The sequence below is a fragment of the Amblyraja radiata genome, chromosome 12 (assembly GCF_010909765.2).
Source record: "Amblyraja radiata isolate CabotCenter1 chromosome 12, sAmbRad1.1.pri, whole genome shotgun sequence".
Taxonomy (NCBI): domain Eukaryota; kingdom Metazoa; phylum Chordata; class Chondrichthyes; order Rajiformes; family Rajidae; genus Amblyraja; species Amblyraja radiata.
The window spans coordinates 60,544,562-60,559,878 of NC_045967.1; positions in this window are offsets into that span (position 1 = coordinate 60,544,562).

The following is a 15,317-nucleotide window of genomic DNA, read 5'->3' on the forward strand; positions in this document are numbered from 1 at the left end:
TGGTACGACTTGGGTGGGGAAGGATGGAGAGGGAGGGAATGGAAGGGTCACTTGAAGGTAGAGAAATCAATATTTATTGGGGTGTCAGCTGCCAATCAACATATGAGTTGCTGTTCCTGCAATTTGCGGTTTGCCTCACTCTGACAATGGATGGGGTTTACGACAGAACGGTCAGTGTGGGAATGGGCAGGGGAATTAAAGTGCTTGGCATCCGTGAGATCAGGTAGGTCCAGGCAATAGACATTAGGTGCAGGAGTAGGCCATTCGGCCCTTCGAGCCAGCACCGCCATTCAATTGATGTTGAGAGAGCTAGATAGAGCTCCTAAAAATAGCGCAGTCAGGGGATATGGGGAGAAGGCAGGAACGGGGTACTGATTGGGGATGATCAGCCATTGAATGGCGGTGCTGGCTCGAAGGGCCAAATTGCCCACTCCTGCACCTATTGTCTATTGACTATCTCAGCTTCACCCCGTAACGTTGGCGTATTGTAAACATCCCGCTTTCTGCTTCATGGTTTCAAGGTTAGTTTATTGTCACTTATATCAATTATAGTACAGTGAAATTCAAATTAGTCGCTTCCTACCGATTGGTCAAGTGCCTGAAAATACTTCAGCTTCAGACCAAGTCGTGAATCATTCCAGTTTGATCATACCGTGTTTTCCATTACAACATGTCCACGTTACCTGCAGGAGAGCGAGGAGTCCCGGAGATCTGGGCTTGTGGTCAGCTTCTGCCTTGCTGGAGTTCGAATGACCGGGCGTCTCCGAGTCGCTGTTTTAACTCTCAACCCAACAAATCCACGTGACTGTAGGGTGTGTGTTAACAGTGATTAGAATGGTATCTGTCACGTGATGCTATTAGCAAACACCAAACGAGGTGATATAACTGCACATTGAACTACATGGATCACATTGAACTTTGATGGACTTTACCTTGTTCCAAACGTTATTCCCTTATCATATATCTGTGCACTGTAGACGGCTTGATTGTAAATATGTATTGTCGTGCTGTTGATGCGCTTGTGCTGATTTAACAAGCTGACAGCGGTTAGATTGTCAGAACACTGTCGGGTCATTATCTGCGGCTGGAAACAGAATGAACACATTCCTCCATGGCCATTATTCCAGCTCTCAGTACTGCCCGCAGAGTGAACAGTTTCACAGTTACGGCTGTCATTCTGGAAATCCACCTCAAGACTCACGCATCCCGTCTCCCAAACCAACTGTGCTGTGTGGTTTAAGGAAACCGCAGCAAAACATAGAGCTCCAGGTGTGGGTCTGTTAAAGAAAACGTTATAAAAAGATAATCAAGACTTTATTCCAGAGCGCCAAATACAGTGATTACTGGGGCAATCTAGGAGCTAGCTAAACAAACAAAGATTCATCTGCTCCTTATATACAGACTTTCCTCCTGATGTTCCGTTTACCACAGCAAGCACATGAGGAATTTACTTCTTCCCAAATGGTTTTACAATACTCACAGACCATTCACCTCCGGGAAACGCAGCACAATGTCACCCCACTCAAGCTCAAAGATAGCAGAGTGAAGGGATATGGGGAGAAGGCAGGAACGGGGTACTGATTATGGATGATCAGTCATGATCACAGTGAATGGCGGTGCTGGCTCGAAGGGCCGAATGGCCTATTGTCTATTGTCCATTACAGATAAGTAAATGTCATGTTAGCATTCGTGACAGAAGGATTTGAGTATAGGATCAGGGAGGTTCTACTGCAGTTGTACAGGGTCTTGGTGAGACCACAGCTGGAGTATTGCGTACAGTTTTGGTCTCCTAATCTGAAGAAGGACATTCTTGTCATAGAGGGAGTACAAAGAAGGTTCACCAGACTGATTCTTGGGATGCAGGTGAACAGAGGGATCTGGGAATAACTGTGCACAGTTCCCTGAAAGTGGAATCTCATGTAGATAGGGTGGTAAAGAAAGCTTTTGGTGTGCTGGCCTTTATAAATCAGAGCATTGAGTATAGAAGTTGGGATGTAATGTTAAAATTGTACAAGGCATTGGTGAGGCCAATTCTGCAGTATGGGGTACAATTTTGGTCGCCTAATTATAGGAAGGATGTCAACAAAATAGAGAGAGTACAGAGGAGATTTACTAGAATGTTGCCTGGGTTTCATCAACTAAGTTACAGAGAAAGGTTGAACAAGTTAGGGCTTTATTCTTTGGAGCGCAGAAGGTTAAGGTGGGACTTGATAGAGGTCTTTAAAATGATGAGAGGGATAGACAGAGTTGACGTGGATAAGCTTTTCCCACTGAGAGTAGGGAAGATTCAAACAAGGGGACATGACTTGAGAATTAAGGGACAGAAGTTTAGGGGTAACATGAGGGGGAACTTCTTTATGGGACCTCAAATGACAAATGAACACCGTCACTCTCTTGAAGAAGTCTCATCAGCGGATGTATTTCCTGAGGTCTCTACGGAGAGCTAACGTCTCACAGCCGCTGCTGCTGTCCTTCTATCCATGCGCCGTGGAAAGTATCCTCACCTATGGAATCCTGGTGTAGTTTGGTAGCTGTACTGTGGCTGAGAGGAGGGCGCTGCAGGGAATTATAAAAAACTGCGCAGCGCATTACAAACGCTAACCTGCCCTCCTTGGATGACATATACAAGGCCCGATGCTTGCGCAGGGCCATAAATATCAAGAAGGACACATCCCACCCTGCCAACCACCTTTTTACTCTGCTACGCTCTGGGAGGCGATTCAGGTCTCTGAAGGCTCGCACCGGTAAACTTAAAAATAGTTTCTACCCATGTGCGATAAAAGAGCTTAACTCCAATAGTGAACGCTGGGAAGCAAGAAGTAACTTCGAGGAATACCGCTAAATTCTTTTAAACTCTTTTAAAAATGTATTATTATTTTACTATTAACTGTACATATGTGTATTGGTTGTCGTGTTGTATTTCTTTTAACGGAGGAGAAGCAAATGGAATTTCGTTGCTCAGTTTTGTGCAATGACAATAAAACATATTCTATTCTATTCTATTCTATTTACTCAGAGAGTGGTGGCTGTGTGGAATGAGCTTCCAGTGAAGGTGGTGGAGGCAGGTTCGTTTTTATCATTTAAAAATAAATTGGATAGTTATATGGACGGGAAAGGAATGGAGGGTTATGGTTTGAGTGCTGGTATATGGGACTAGGGGAGAATACGTGTTCGGCACGGACTACAAGGGTCGAGATGGCCTGTTTCCGTGCTGTAATTGTTATATGGTTATATGTCAGGACTTTCATATGAAGAAAGACTGGATAGACTCGGCTTGTACTCGTTAGAATTTAGAAGATTAAGGGGGGGATCTTATAGAAACTTACAAAATTCTTAAGGGGTTGGACAGGCTAGAGGGGGGGGGGGAGAGGGGGGGAGAGAGAGAGGGGAGAGAGGGGGGGAGTGCTGAGAGGGGGGTGAGATGAGGGGCGGGGGAGAGGTGGGGAGCAGGGAGGGGGTAAGGGTGTGTAGAGGGGAGGGAGGTTTAGGGGAGGGACGGTGGGGGAGGAGAGGGGAGGGGGGGAGGAGGGGAGGGGGGGAGGAGAGGGGGGGAGGAGGGGGGGAGGAGAGGGGGAAGAGGAGAGGGGGAAGAGGAGAGGGGGGAGAGGAGAGGGGGGAGAGGAGAGGGGGGAGAGGAGAGGGGGAAGAGGAGAGGGAGAGGAGGGAGAGGAGGGAGAGGAGGGGAGAGGAGGGAGAGGAGGGGAGAGGAGGAGAGGAGGGGGAGAGGAGAGGAGGGGGAGAGGAGAGGGAGGGGGGAGAGGAGAGGGGAGGGAGAGGAGAGGGGGGAGAGGAGGGGGAGAGGAGGGAGAGGAGGGGGAGAGGAGAGGAGAGGAGGGGGAGAGGAGAGGGAGGGGGAGAGGAGAGGGGGAGAGGAGAGGGAGGGGGAGAGGAGAGGGAGGGGGAGAGGAGAGGGAGGGAGGGGGAGAGGAGAGGGAGGGGGGGAGAGGAGAGGGATGGGGGGAGAGAGAGGGAGGAGGGGGAGAGGAGGGAGGAGAGGGAGGGGGGAGAGGAGAGGGAGGGGGGAGAGGGGGGGGGAGAGGGGAGGGAGGGGAAGGGAGGGAGGGGGGGAGAGGGGAGGGAGGGGGTTGGAGAGGGGAGGGAGGGGGGGGAGAGGAGATAGAGGGAGGGGGGGGAGAGGGGAGGGAGGGGGGGGGGGGAGGAGAGGGGAGGGAGGGGGGGGGAGAGAGAGTGCCTTTTTACTTCAACCCAAACCCAAACAACCATTTGCAGGCAGCGCTTTTTTACCTCTAACCATATTTTCATTTTCAAACCAAATTAAGGGTACTCACAGTGCTGTAGACATTTGTCAGTGTCATTCAAAGCTCTGATTGAGGCACACCACTTGCAGAGACTGATTGAGGCACACCACTTCCTGGTTTTATATTCCCTCCCTCTCCCTCCAGCGGGGGCAGCAGAGAGAATGGGGAATGTTGTAAAAACATTAATATCTCTGTCAATTTTCATCGACGGGAAAAATCCTCGGCACACATGCGGCGGAGGGGGGCTCTGAGCAAGGTGGCCAAAAATGACGGCCGTAGGTGGCGGCGTACTCTCGGAAACCGCAACAGAGAAAGCCAAACCCGGTCAAGAACAGAGTTTTAGTAATATAGATAACCATATAAGAATTACACTTATTCTCACCTAGTCCCATCTACCTGCACTCAGACCATAACCCTTCATTCCTTTCCCGTCCATATACCCTTCCAATTTATTTTTAAATGATAAAATCTAACCTGCCTCCACCACTTCCACTGGAAGCTCATTCCACACAGCTACCACTCTCTGAGTAAAGAAGTTCCCCCTCAGGTTACCCCTAAACTTCTGTCCCTTAATTCTCAAATCATGTCCTCTTATTTGAATCTTCCCTACTCTCAATGGGAAAAGCTTATCCACGTCCACTCTGTCTATCCCTCTCATCATTTTAAAGACCTCGATCAAGTCCCCCCTTAACCTTCTGCGCTGCAAAGAATATAGACCTAACGTGTTCAACCTTTCCCTGTAACTTAGTTGCTGAAACCCAGGCAACATTCTAGTAAATCTCCTCTGTACTCTCTCTATTTTGTTGACATCCTTCCTATAATTACGCGACCAAAATTGTACACCATACTCCAGAATTGGCCTCACCAATGCCTTGTACAATTTTAACATTACATCCCAACTTCTATACTCAATGCTCTGATTTATAAAAGCCAGCACACCAAACGCTTTCTTTATCACCCTATCTACATGAGATTCCACCTTCGTGGAACTGTGCACAGTTATTCCTAGATCCCTCTGTTCAACTGCATTCCTCAACTCACTACCATTTACCATGTACGTCCTATTTTGATTTGTCCTGCCAAGATGTAGCACCTCACACTTATGAGCATTAAACTCCATCTGCCATTTTTCAGCCCACGCTTCCAAATGGCCTAAATCTCTCTGGAGACTTTGAAAATCTACTTCATTATCCACAACCACCTTTCTTGGTATTGTCTGCGTACTTGCTAATCCAATTTACCGCACCATCATCCAGATCATTGATGTACATGACAAACAACGGTGGACCCAACACAGATCCCTGTGGCACCCCACTAGTCATCGGCCTCCAACCTGACAAACAGCCATCCACCATTACTCTCTGGCATCTCCCATTCAGCCACTGTTGAATCCATCTTGTTACTCCACCATTAATACCCAACAATTGAACCTTCTTAATTAACCTTCCATGAGGAACCTTGTCAAAGGCCTTACTGAAGTCCATATAGACAACATCCACTGCTTTACCCTCATCAATTTCCCGAGTAACCTCTTCAAAAAATTCAAGAAGATTAGTCAAACATGACCTTCCAGGCACAAATCCATGTTGACTGTTCCTAATCAGACCCTGTTTATCCAGATGCTTATATATATTATCTCTAAGTATCCTTTCCATTAATTTGCCCACCACTGACGTCAAACTTACAGGTCTATAATTGCTAGGTTTACTCTTAGAACCCTTTTTAAACAATGGAACAACATGCTCAGTACGCCAATCCTCCAGCACTATTCCCGTTTCTAATGACAATTGAAATATTTCTGTCATAGCCCCTGCTATTTCTACACTAACTTCCCTCAATGTCCTAGGGAATATCCTGTCAGGACCTGGAGACTTATCCACTTTTATATTTTTCAAAAGTGTCAGTACTTCCTCTTCTTTGAATCTCATAGCTTCCATAGCTACTCTACTTGTTTCCCTTACCTCACATAATTCAATATCCTTCTCCTTGGTGAATACCGAAGAAGAGAAATCGTTCAATATCTCCCCCATCTCTTTTGGCTCTGCAGATAACTATCCACTCTGACTCTCTAATGGACCAATTTTATCCCTTGTTATCCTTTTGCTATTAATATAGCTGTAGAAACCCTTTGGATTTACTTTCACCTTACTTGCCAAAGCAACCTCATATCTTCTTTTAGCTTTTTAAATTTCTTTCTTAAGGTTCTTTTTACATTCTTTATACTCCTCGAGCACCTCATTTAATCCATGCTGCCTAGAATTATTGTAGATCTCTCTCTTTTTCCGAACCAAGTGTCCAATTTCCCTTGAAAACCAGGGCTCTTTCCAATTTTTACTATTTCCTTTCAACCGAACAGGGACATAAAGATTCTGTACTCTTAAAATGTCATCTTTAGGACTTCCGGTGGCGCCATGCTGGACTAGCAGTCGCACCATTTAGCTCCACTGCTGAAAATTCGCGATTTTTCGCGTTACAATCGTGTCTGGAGGTCGGGACCGATTCAAAAACTTACCGGAGCCCCTGGACGTCGCGCTGATGACGTCATTCGTAAGCGCTGTGAATTAAACGGAGGATAAAGGCTTTTAAATGAAAAAAACATCTCCAGCTCAGAGCCCTCAGAGAACAGCCTCAAAACACCTGCTAAAAATCCAGAAAACTGAAGAACTGACCTCTGAAGTGGTTTCTGTAATGGCTACAAGATCCAAGACTGAGATGGCTACTAAGGAGAAAAATGAGCTTGAGGAGATAAAGAATTCGGTAAGAGAACTGAGAAAGGATATTGAGGCTGGAAATTTAAAAATGATGGAAAATATGAATGCAAAAATGATGGAAAATATGTCAAACATCAATGCCGGCAATCAAAAAGTTATTGATTGCATTGGCATTTAAAAAAAAACGAATTGATGATGTGCAAGAAGAGCTAACGGGGAGAATTGATAAAGTGGAAGAAGATTCTACGAAGAAGTTTGAGGCTGTGCATGTAATTGTTTCTTCACAAGTAACTGCAATGAAAGACATGGAAACAGTTGCTGATCAAATGTCTGAAGATATGCAGGGAATGAAGCTAGAACTAGACAGCCTCAAGAGTCATCTGGCAAAAGTCTCGGATAAATGCCTCGATCTCGAAGCTCGCTCAAGACTCCAAAATTTAAGAATACTGGGAGTAACAGAGGGAGCAGAGGAAAACAACCCCCGTGAGTTTACTGCCAACTTAATTAAACATGTACTCAATTTACCCGTGGAACCGAAAATTGAAGTGGCACATCGAGTACCCAGATTTAAGCCAAGATCACAAGCAGATCCAGCCCACCCACGACAGATCATAGTCAAACTTCGGGACATTTCAGCACTTGAAGAGCTGATGAAAAAATCAAACACGGAGTGAAGCTGACGTTTGGAAACGACTCTATCAAACTCCTCCGGGATTATCCCTATGAGATCGTGCAAAAGAGAAGAAAGTTCTCACAGACAAGACAGATTCTCCATGGAGTTAAAGATGTCAGATACGGCGTATCCAGCCAGGATGCGAATTACTTTCAAGGGAAAGGAGAAATCATTCACCAATCCGGACTCAGCGTTTAAATATGCCCAAGAGATTGCGGCAGAAACAGATGATTAATGAATGCAGCGGGACGGTATGGACAAATTCTTCCTCTTTATTAGTTCACAGAGAACGCCCGAAGATAAGGGAAGAAACACCATTTGCTAAAAGTCTAAAATGGAGGAGTATCTCCACGTGCGCTGGTCTAGACACCTTAACTCCCTCGGACGCTTTGGAATTTAACTCAAGGACATTCTTTGTTCAAAATGAAGGAAAGACTGATTAACAACGGAGAGATGAACAGGAGAGCCGAACGTGGAAAACATCACAAGGACAAATGGTGGTTTAAGATCTTAAAATAGTTTCACAAAACTTAGAGAATTAACAATAATTAACAACACTAATATAGAATTAGAAATGGAAACTAACCTGAACTATATAATGGGCAAATGTAATAATGTTTTAAAAAGACAGACTATCCTGTATATAGAGCGAGACAGTTAAGCAGGGATAAAGAAATAATATATAACAAATTTTAGAACTAACGTAGATAATATCACAAGTTTTAGTGCTATGTACTTCGTGTGGGGAAGGGAGGAGACTCAGACACCTGGCCTAGTCCCAAGAGCCTGATTCTGGTTAACCCTTTCAGCCGACAGCTGACTATTATCAAAGGTATAACTATAACTATAAATAGTTAGTAGATAAAAGTGTTAGATATATAAGTTTCACAGTAGCTGAACATACGATTTGATAAGTCTTAATGAAATATATATATAGTGTAATCGGGTGAAATACAACTGATTTTGAAAAGGTCCCACCCTCCTATGCTAAGAGTAATAAAGGCAGCGGAGCTAATTGCATAACATCAACATCGGAAGTCGAATTGATGTCAAACCCCATAGACGTGTGGGACACTTATTACGGTGTTGACTACTCTAGACACTGTAATTCCACTTGTTCAATTTTTTTAAATCACAATATGTCACAACTATGTGTTTTTTTTAAGGACAATCGCAAAAGGGATCTACCAAAGGAAGCCAGTAACATGAACGTTCCCCAAATATCCAGAGTCCTGAGGTATGGATGCACCATAATAATTAAGGGTATTAAAATCAGCGAAAATGCAAGACGATAAACAAAAGAAAATGGGAGGAATCACACTGTGTAGCTGGAATATAAGAGGTATTAATGAACCAATCAAAAGGGGCAAGGTACTAGCTCAGTTGAAATCATACAACACGGACATTACTTTTCTACAAGAAACGCATCTTAAACACCAAGATCAGATGAGATTGAGGGCGAATTGGATAGGCCAAACATATCATTCTTCACACACTTCGAAATCCAGAGGTACCACAATTATTATTCGCAAAGGAATACCATTTAAATCAAAGAACATTATATCAGACAAGGAAGGGAGATATCTTATAGTTACAGGAGAGATGCATGCTACACCAAGCATGTTGGTAATCATATATGCGCCCAATTTTGATAATCCTCAATTTTTCAATAAAATCTTGAATACATCGCAGAGTTCAACTACCAACATGTTATAATTGGAGGAGACTTCAACTGTGTTTTAGACCCGTACTTAGATAAATCGATGCAAAAACAAAGAGGTATTATGAAATCTAAAACTATTGAACTCTTAAATAGATACACAAAAAATACAAACATAACAGACGTTTGGAGGATCGTGAATCCGACTGGAAGGGAAACTCGTTTTATTCAACGGTACACAAAACATACTCACGTATAGATTATTTCCTAGTGGCTACAAAACTAATCCCTTACACTATGAACCCTAAATATCACACCAATACGATTTCAGATCACTCCCCGCTAACTATCTTTTTAAAACTGGAAGGAATGTCTACGAATAAATCGTTCTGGAGGTTTAACTCACAAATTTTAAAAGACCCACAAGGGAGTATATATCTAGAAAAAACAGATGGACTTATTTTTTGAGACAAACGATACACCAGACATACCGCCCACTTTACTATGGGAATCCTTCAAAGCATTTATTAGAGGAGTCATTATCTCATACCAAGCTTTTCAAAACAAAAAGAATAAGAATGAACAAAGACAATTGGAAGAACAAATCAGACAACTAGATATAGATAATGCTAAAGATCCAACTATGGATAAACATAATAAAATATTAATATTGAAATTTAAACTAAATAAGTTATTATCAGAGAAAGTTATAAGACTATTCCAAATTACAAAACAGGAACACTTTGAATTTGGGGATAAACCCCACAAACGTCTGGCACGCCAACTGAAAAAAACGTGAAAAAGATCATGCAATTTTAAAGATTAAATCAGATAGAGGGGAATTATTAACACTACCCAATGATATCAATAAAAGATTCGCTCAATTTTACAAGAATTTATACACATCAAAAACGCTAACAGACAATAATAAAGTTTCAAAGTTCTTGGACAATTGTAATCTTCCAAAACTAGAATTGAAGGAACAAGAGGAACTGGGAGCACAAATTATATCTAAGGATATAGAAGACACAATAAACACACTTAAGAATGGAAAAACACCAGGAGCAGACGGATTCAGTAATGAATTTTATAAATATTTTTACGACATAGTTACACCACGTCTACAGAAAATGTATACATACGCTTTTAAAGAACAAACCTTACCTGAAACACTAGCAGAATCAACGATCACATTAATACTTAAAAAAGATAAAGACATAGAAGAACCAGGCTCATATAGAGCTATTGCTTTGTTAAATACAGATCAAAAAATATTAGCGGAAACGCTAGCTAGAAGACTAAGTAAATATGTTAGTTAATTAATAAACGAGGCTCAAATGGGATTTATACCTAAGAGACATTCATTTAATAACCTGAGACGTCTGCTTAACATAATGCATTCACACAAACCTCAAGAACAAGAGGTATCAATCATTTCATTGGACGCAGAAAAAGCATTTGATCAAGTAGAATTGGATTATATGATTAAAGTATTGCAAAAATTTCAAATGGGAGAGGACTTCATCGCATGGATAAAATTATTATATAACAAACCTACGGCTAGAATATTAACTAATAATATACTATCTACGAAATTCCAATTAACAAGGGGCAATAGACAAGGATGTTCATTATCACCGCTGTTATTCGCTCTGGTAATTGAATCTTTAGCTGAAAAAATCAGAACACACCCGGATATTTATGGTTATAATACAAAATATTCAAATAACATAATATCTTTGTATGCAGACGATGTACTACTGTACATCACAAAACCCCAAATTAGTATACCAAACATACTAAATGTAATTGAGGACTTTGGATCTTCTCAGGATACAGAATAAACTGGAACAAAAGTGAAATTATGTCGATAAAACCGAAAGATTCAACACATCTCTTAAAATTCCCCTTTAAAATAGCCACAGAAATTTTTTAATATTTGGGAATTGAAATTACTAGAAACTATCATGCTATGTTTAATGCCAATTATAGTCCCTTACTTAAGAAACTAAATAGTCTAATCAAATTCTGGAAAATGCTCCCGATGTCTTTAATAGGTCGAATAAATGCTATAAAAATGATCTTTCTACCACAAATCCTATATCTATTTCAATCAATACCTATATATCTTCCAAAAAGTTTTTCAAAAAACTGGACTCAGACATTACAAATTTTATATGGGACTATAAATCCCACAGAATACAAAGAACACACCTTAGTAAACCCAAAGAGCTGGGTGGTCTAGCGCTCCCTAACTTTATGTACTATAAATGGGCAGTAAATATTAAAAATATGATTCACCTGCTGGACAATTCTGCCCAGCAGGTGGACTGGATTGTAATGGAGAGAGAGGACTGCTCTCCGTGTAATACAGGAGCGACTCTCCTTTCACCAATGAATCTGAATAACAAAAATTACAATAGAAATCCAATTATACATAGCGCAATTAGAACTTGGAAACAAATAAAACAGAATCTAAAATTAAGAAATCTATCTCTTTTAATGTCAATAGTCAATAATCCGTCGTTTAAACCTTCAATTATAGATAAATCATTTACACAATGGGAAAGAATAGGAATCAAAATGTTCGGAGACTTGTATGAATTGGGAAAATTATTACTATTTCAACAATTACAACTGAAATATAATTTGAGAAATAATCAATATTTTAAATATCTTCAATTCTGTGACTATCTGACAAAATACACAAAAGACTATCATAACATGCCCCCAGACTTACTGGACGAAGCCATGAAGACGAAGGCTGAATCAGCAAATCTAATATCATACTTATACAACATTATTTTAAATATAGAAATACCTACAACTGATGGTATTAGAAGAGACTGGGAACAAGAACTAGCTATAAAAATTTCAAAAGAGAGCTGGGATAAACACTTACTATATGTGCATAAATGCTCGATCAACGTACGACATACACTAATTCAATTCAAAACATTACATAGATTATATTATTCAAAAACAAAAATAAATAAACTTTTCCCCAATGTCTCACCCATTTGTGATAAATGTCAGTCACAAGAAGCTACCATTGCGCACTATTTTGTTTTTTGTATAAAAATCCAAATATTCTGGAATGAAATATTTGAAATCACAAAACTATTTTAAATAAAACTGATACCAAAAGCAGAATGGATTATTTTTGGAATAACGGAAGGTAGCCCCGAACTAAACGTGGTTCAAAATAATTTACTTAATTACGGGCTAATAATGGGGAAAAAAGCTTATACTCAAATTGTGGAAAAATGCTCCAATACCAACAATAAAAATGTGGATTTCATACATGTTCGAAACATTACATCTGGAAGAGATGAGACTCCTCCTAGCAGGCAAAGCAGACCACTTCCAAAAGACGTGGTCTGTATTTATGGACTTATTACAAGCATAAGGTGCAATAGTAATTTAAAAAATAAATGGTGCCAGGATCTGGTAACGGGGGGTGAAAAATACGGTTGGAATATCCCTTTTTGCGGAGTTTTTTTATTTTTATAATAGAGCGATTGTTACTCTTTCTTTCTTTCTTTTCTAGGGTCTATTTCTTAACTTTCTTCTCTAACTCCTTTTCTAATGGGCTTTCTTTTCCCAACACTTTGCTGCACCTTCACGACTCTTTCTCACTTTCCTTACTTCTTTTATTTCTATCTTTTTTAAAGTTCAAAAATGAAGGGGTACAACAAATGTAATGAGATATATGTGGTGTGTATTACTGCAACTTATTGTACTTCTACTAAAAAATAAATAAATAAATAAATAAATTTAAAAAAGAATGTCATCTTTAAATGTCCTCCATTTCTCCTCCACATCCTTCCCATAAAACAAATGTGCCAATTCACTCCTTTCGCATCTCCTCAAAGTTAGCCTTTCTCCAATCAAAAATCTCAACCCGAGGTCCAGTTCTGACCCTCTCCATAATTATATTGAAACTAATGGTATTGTGATCACTGGACCCAAAGTGTTCCCCAGCACATACCTCTGCCACCTGACCTGTCTCATTTCCTAACAGGAGGTCCAGCACTGCCCCTTCTCTATTAGGTACCTCTATGTATTACTGCAAAAAACTATCCTGCACACATTTTACAAACTCCAAACCGTCCAGCCCATTTACAGAATGTGTTTCCCAGTCTATGTGTGGAAAATTGAAATCTCCCACAATCACTACCTTGTGCTTACAACTAATATCTGCAATCTCCTTACATCACCTTACTCTTCCAATTCTTGCTTCCCATTTGGCGGTCTATAAAACACCCCTATAAGTGTTGCTACCCCTTTCCCATTTCTCAGTTCCACCCAAATAGCCTCCCTAGATGAGCCCTCTAATCTATCCTGCCAAAGCACTGCTGTAATATCTTCCCTGACAAGCAATGCAACACCTCCACCTCTTGCCCCACCAATTCTATCACACCTGAAGCAACGAAATCCTGGAATATTTAGTTTCCAAACACAGCCCTCCTGCAACCATGTTTCACTAATCACCACATCATACTTCCAGGTGTCAATCCAGGCTCTAAGCTCATCCACCTTTCTTACAATTCTCCTAGCTTTAAAATATACACATTTAAGAAACCCCCCCCCCCCCCCTCGTATTCCCTGTGTATTATCTTTTTCTTCTTTCTCCCCTACATTTTGTGTCCGAGTGCTACCCTTCTCTGCCTCACACACTGTCAAGTCTTCTAATGTTTTTGTGCAGATTCCCTGCTTGAAAGGGATCTGATTCATCCACCCCAAAATGATGAACTGGATTTCACTCAATGACCAAACACTTCTTTTCCATTTCTTTTTTTCCCTTTTTATTTTGGCAGATTCAGCAATTAATTTACAGTTCCACTTGATTTATTGCTTCAGCCATTACTTTGAAGGCATTTGGATGTTGTAGGTTTTTCAATTCAATTCAATTCAATTCAATTTATTGTCATTTGGACCCCTTGAGGTCCAAACGAAATGCCGTTTCTGCAGCCATACATTACAAACAAATAGACCCAAGACACAACATATTTTACATAAACATCCATCACATCGCTGTGATGGAAGGCCAAAAAAACTTTTCTCTCCACTGCACTCTCCCCCCCGATGTCAGAGTCAAAGTCAAAGCCCCCGGCGGGCGATGGCGATTGTCCCGTGGTCATTTAAGCCACGCCGGGTGATGCAAGGTCGCACACCGGGTCTTGGTGTTAGAGCCCCCGGCGTGCGCTCGCAAACTCCCGCGGCCATTCCAAGCCGCGCGGGGCGGTGATGTAGGCCCCGCTCCAGGAGCTCTTCAACCCCGCAACTCGGGCGGGAGAAGTCGCCGCTGCGGAAGCCCCGAAAAGCGGTCTCCCTCCAGGGACCCACGGGCTCCCGGTGCCGTCCGCCAAACCCGCAGTTGCAGCCTCCGAATCTCCGGGGATCGGGCCGCAGCAGCGTCCACCACAGCTCCACCCGCTCCGGACTCGGCCAGCTCCGCGACGGTGAGGTGAGTGTCGGCACTGGAGCCCCCGGTTTTCCTGTTGGAGGCCGCTCCTCGTTGCAGCCCCAACGACAACGGAGACCCGACAAAGAAAAGGTCGGGTCTCCCGTGCAGGGAGAGATTTAAAAGTTACCCCCAACCCCCCACACCACCCCCACCCCCCCACAAACATACCCCAACAAAAATAACAAAAACTACATTAAAACATAGACATAAAATAATAAAAACGCAGACGGACTGCAGAGGCCGCTGCAGACGAGAGTCGCGCCGCCTACCGGATTCCTGGAGGGAGACCGCTTTTCGGGGCTTCCGCAGGTCTTAAGGTATTTAACAGTTTAGTCTTTTAGCAGGTTAAAAACCGGCTGCTAATCGGGTGTTGTAGATAATCAGTCCTGCATGCCTTTGCTGGCGATCGCGGCAGTTTTTAGGACAGTCTCTTTGATTATACTGTTCAAGTTTTAGCCGCAAGTCAACTTCTCTCGCGGGACTGTCCGCTTCTCTGTTCACGGTCGGGCTGACTCTGATCCCGACCGGGCTTTCTCTGCTTTCT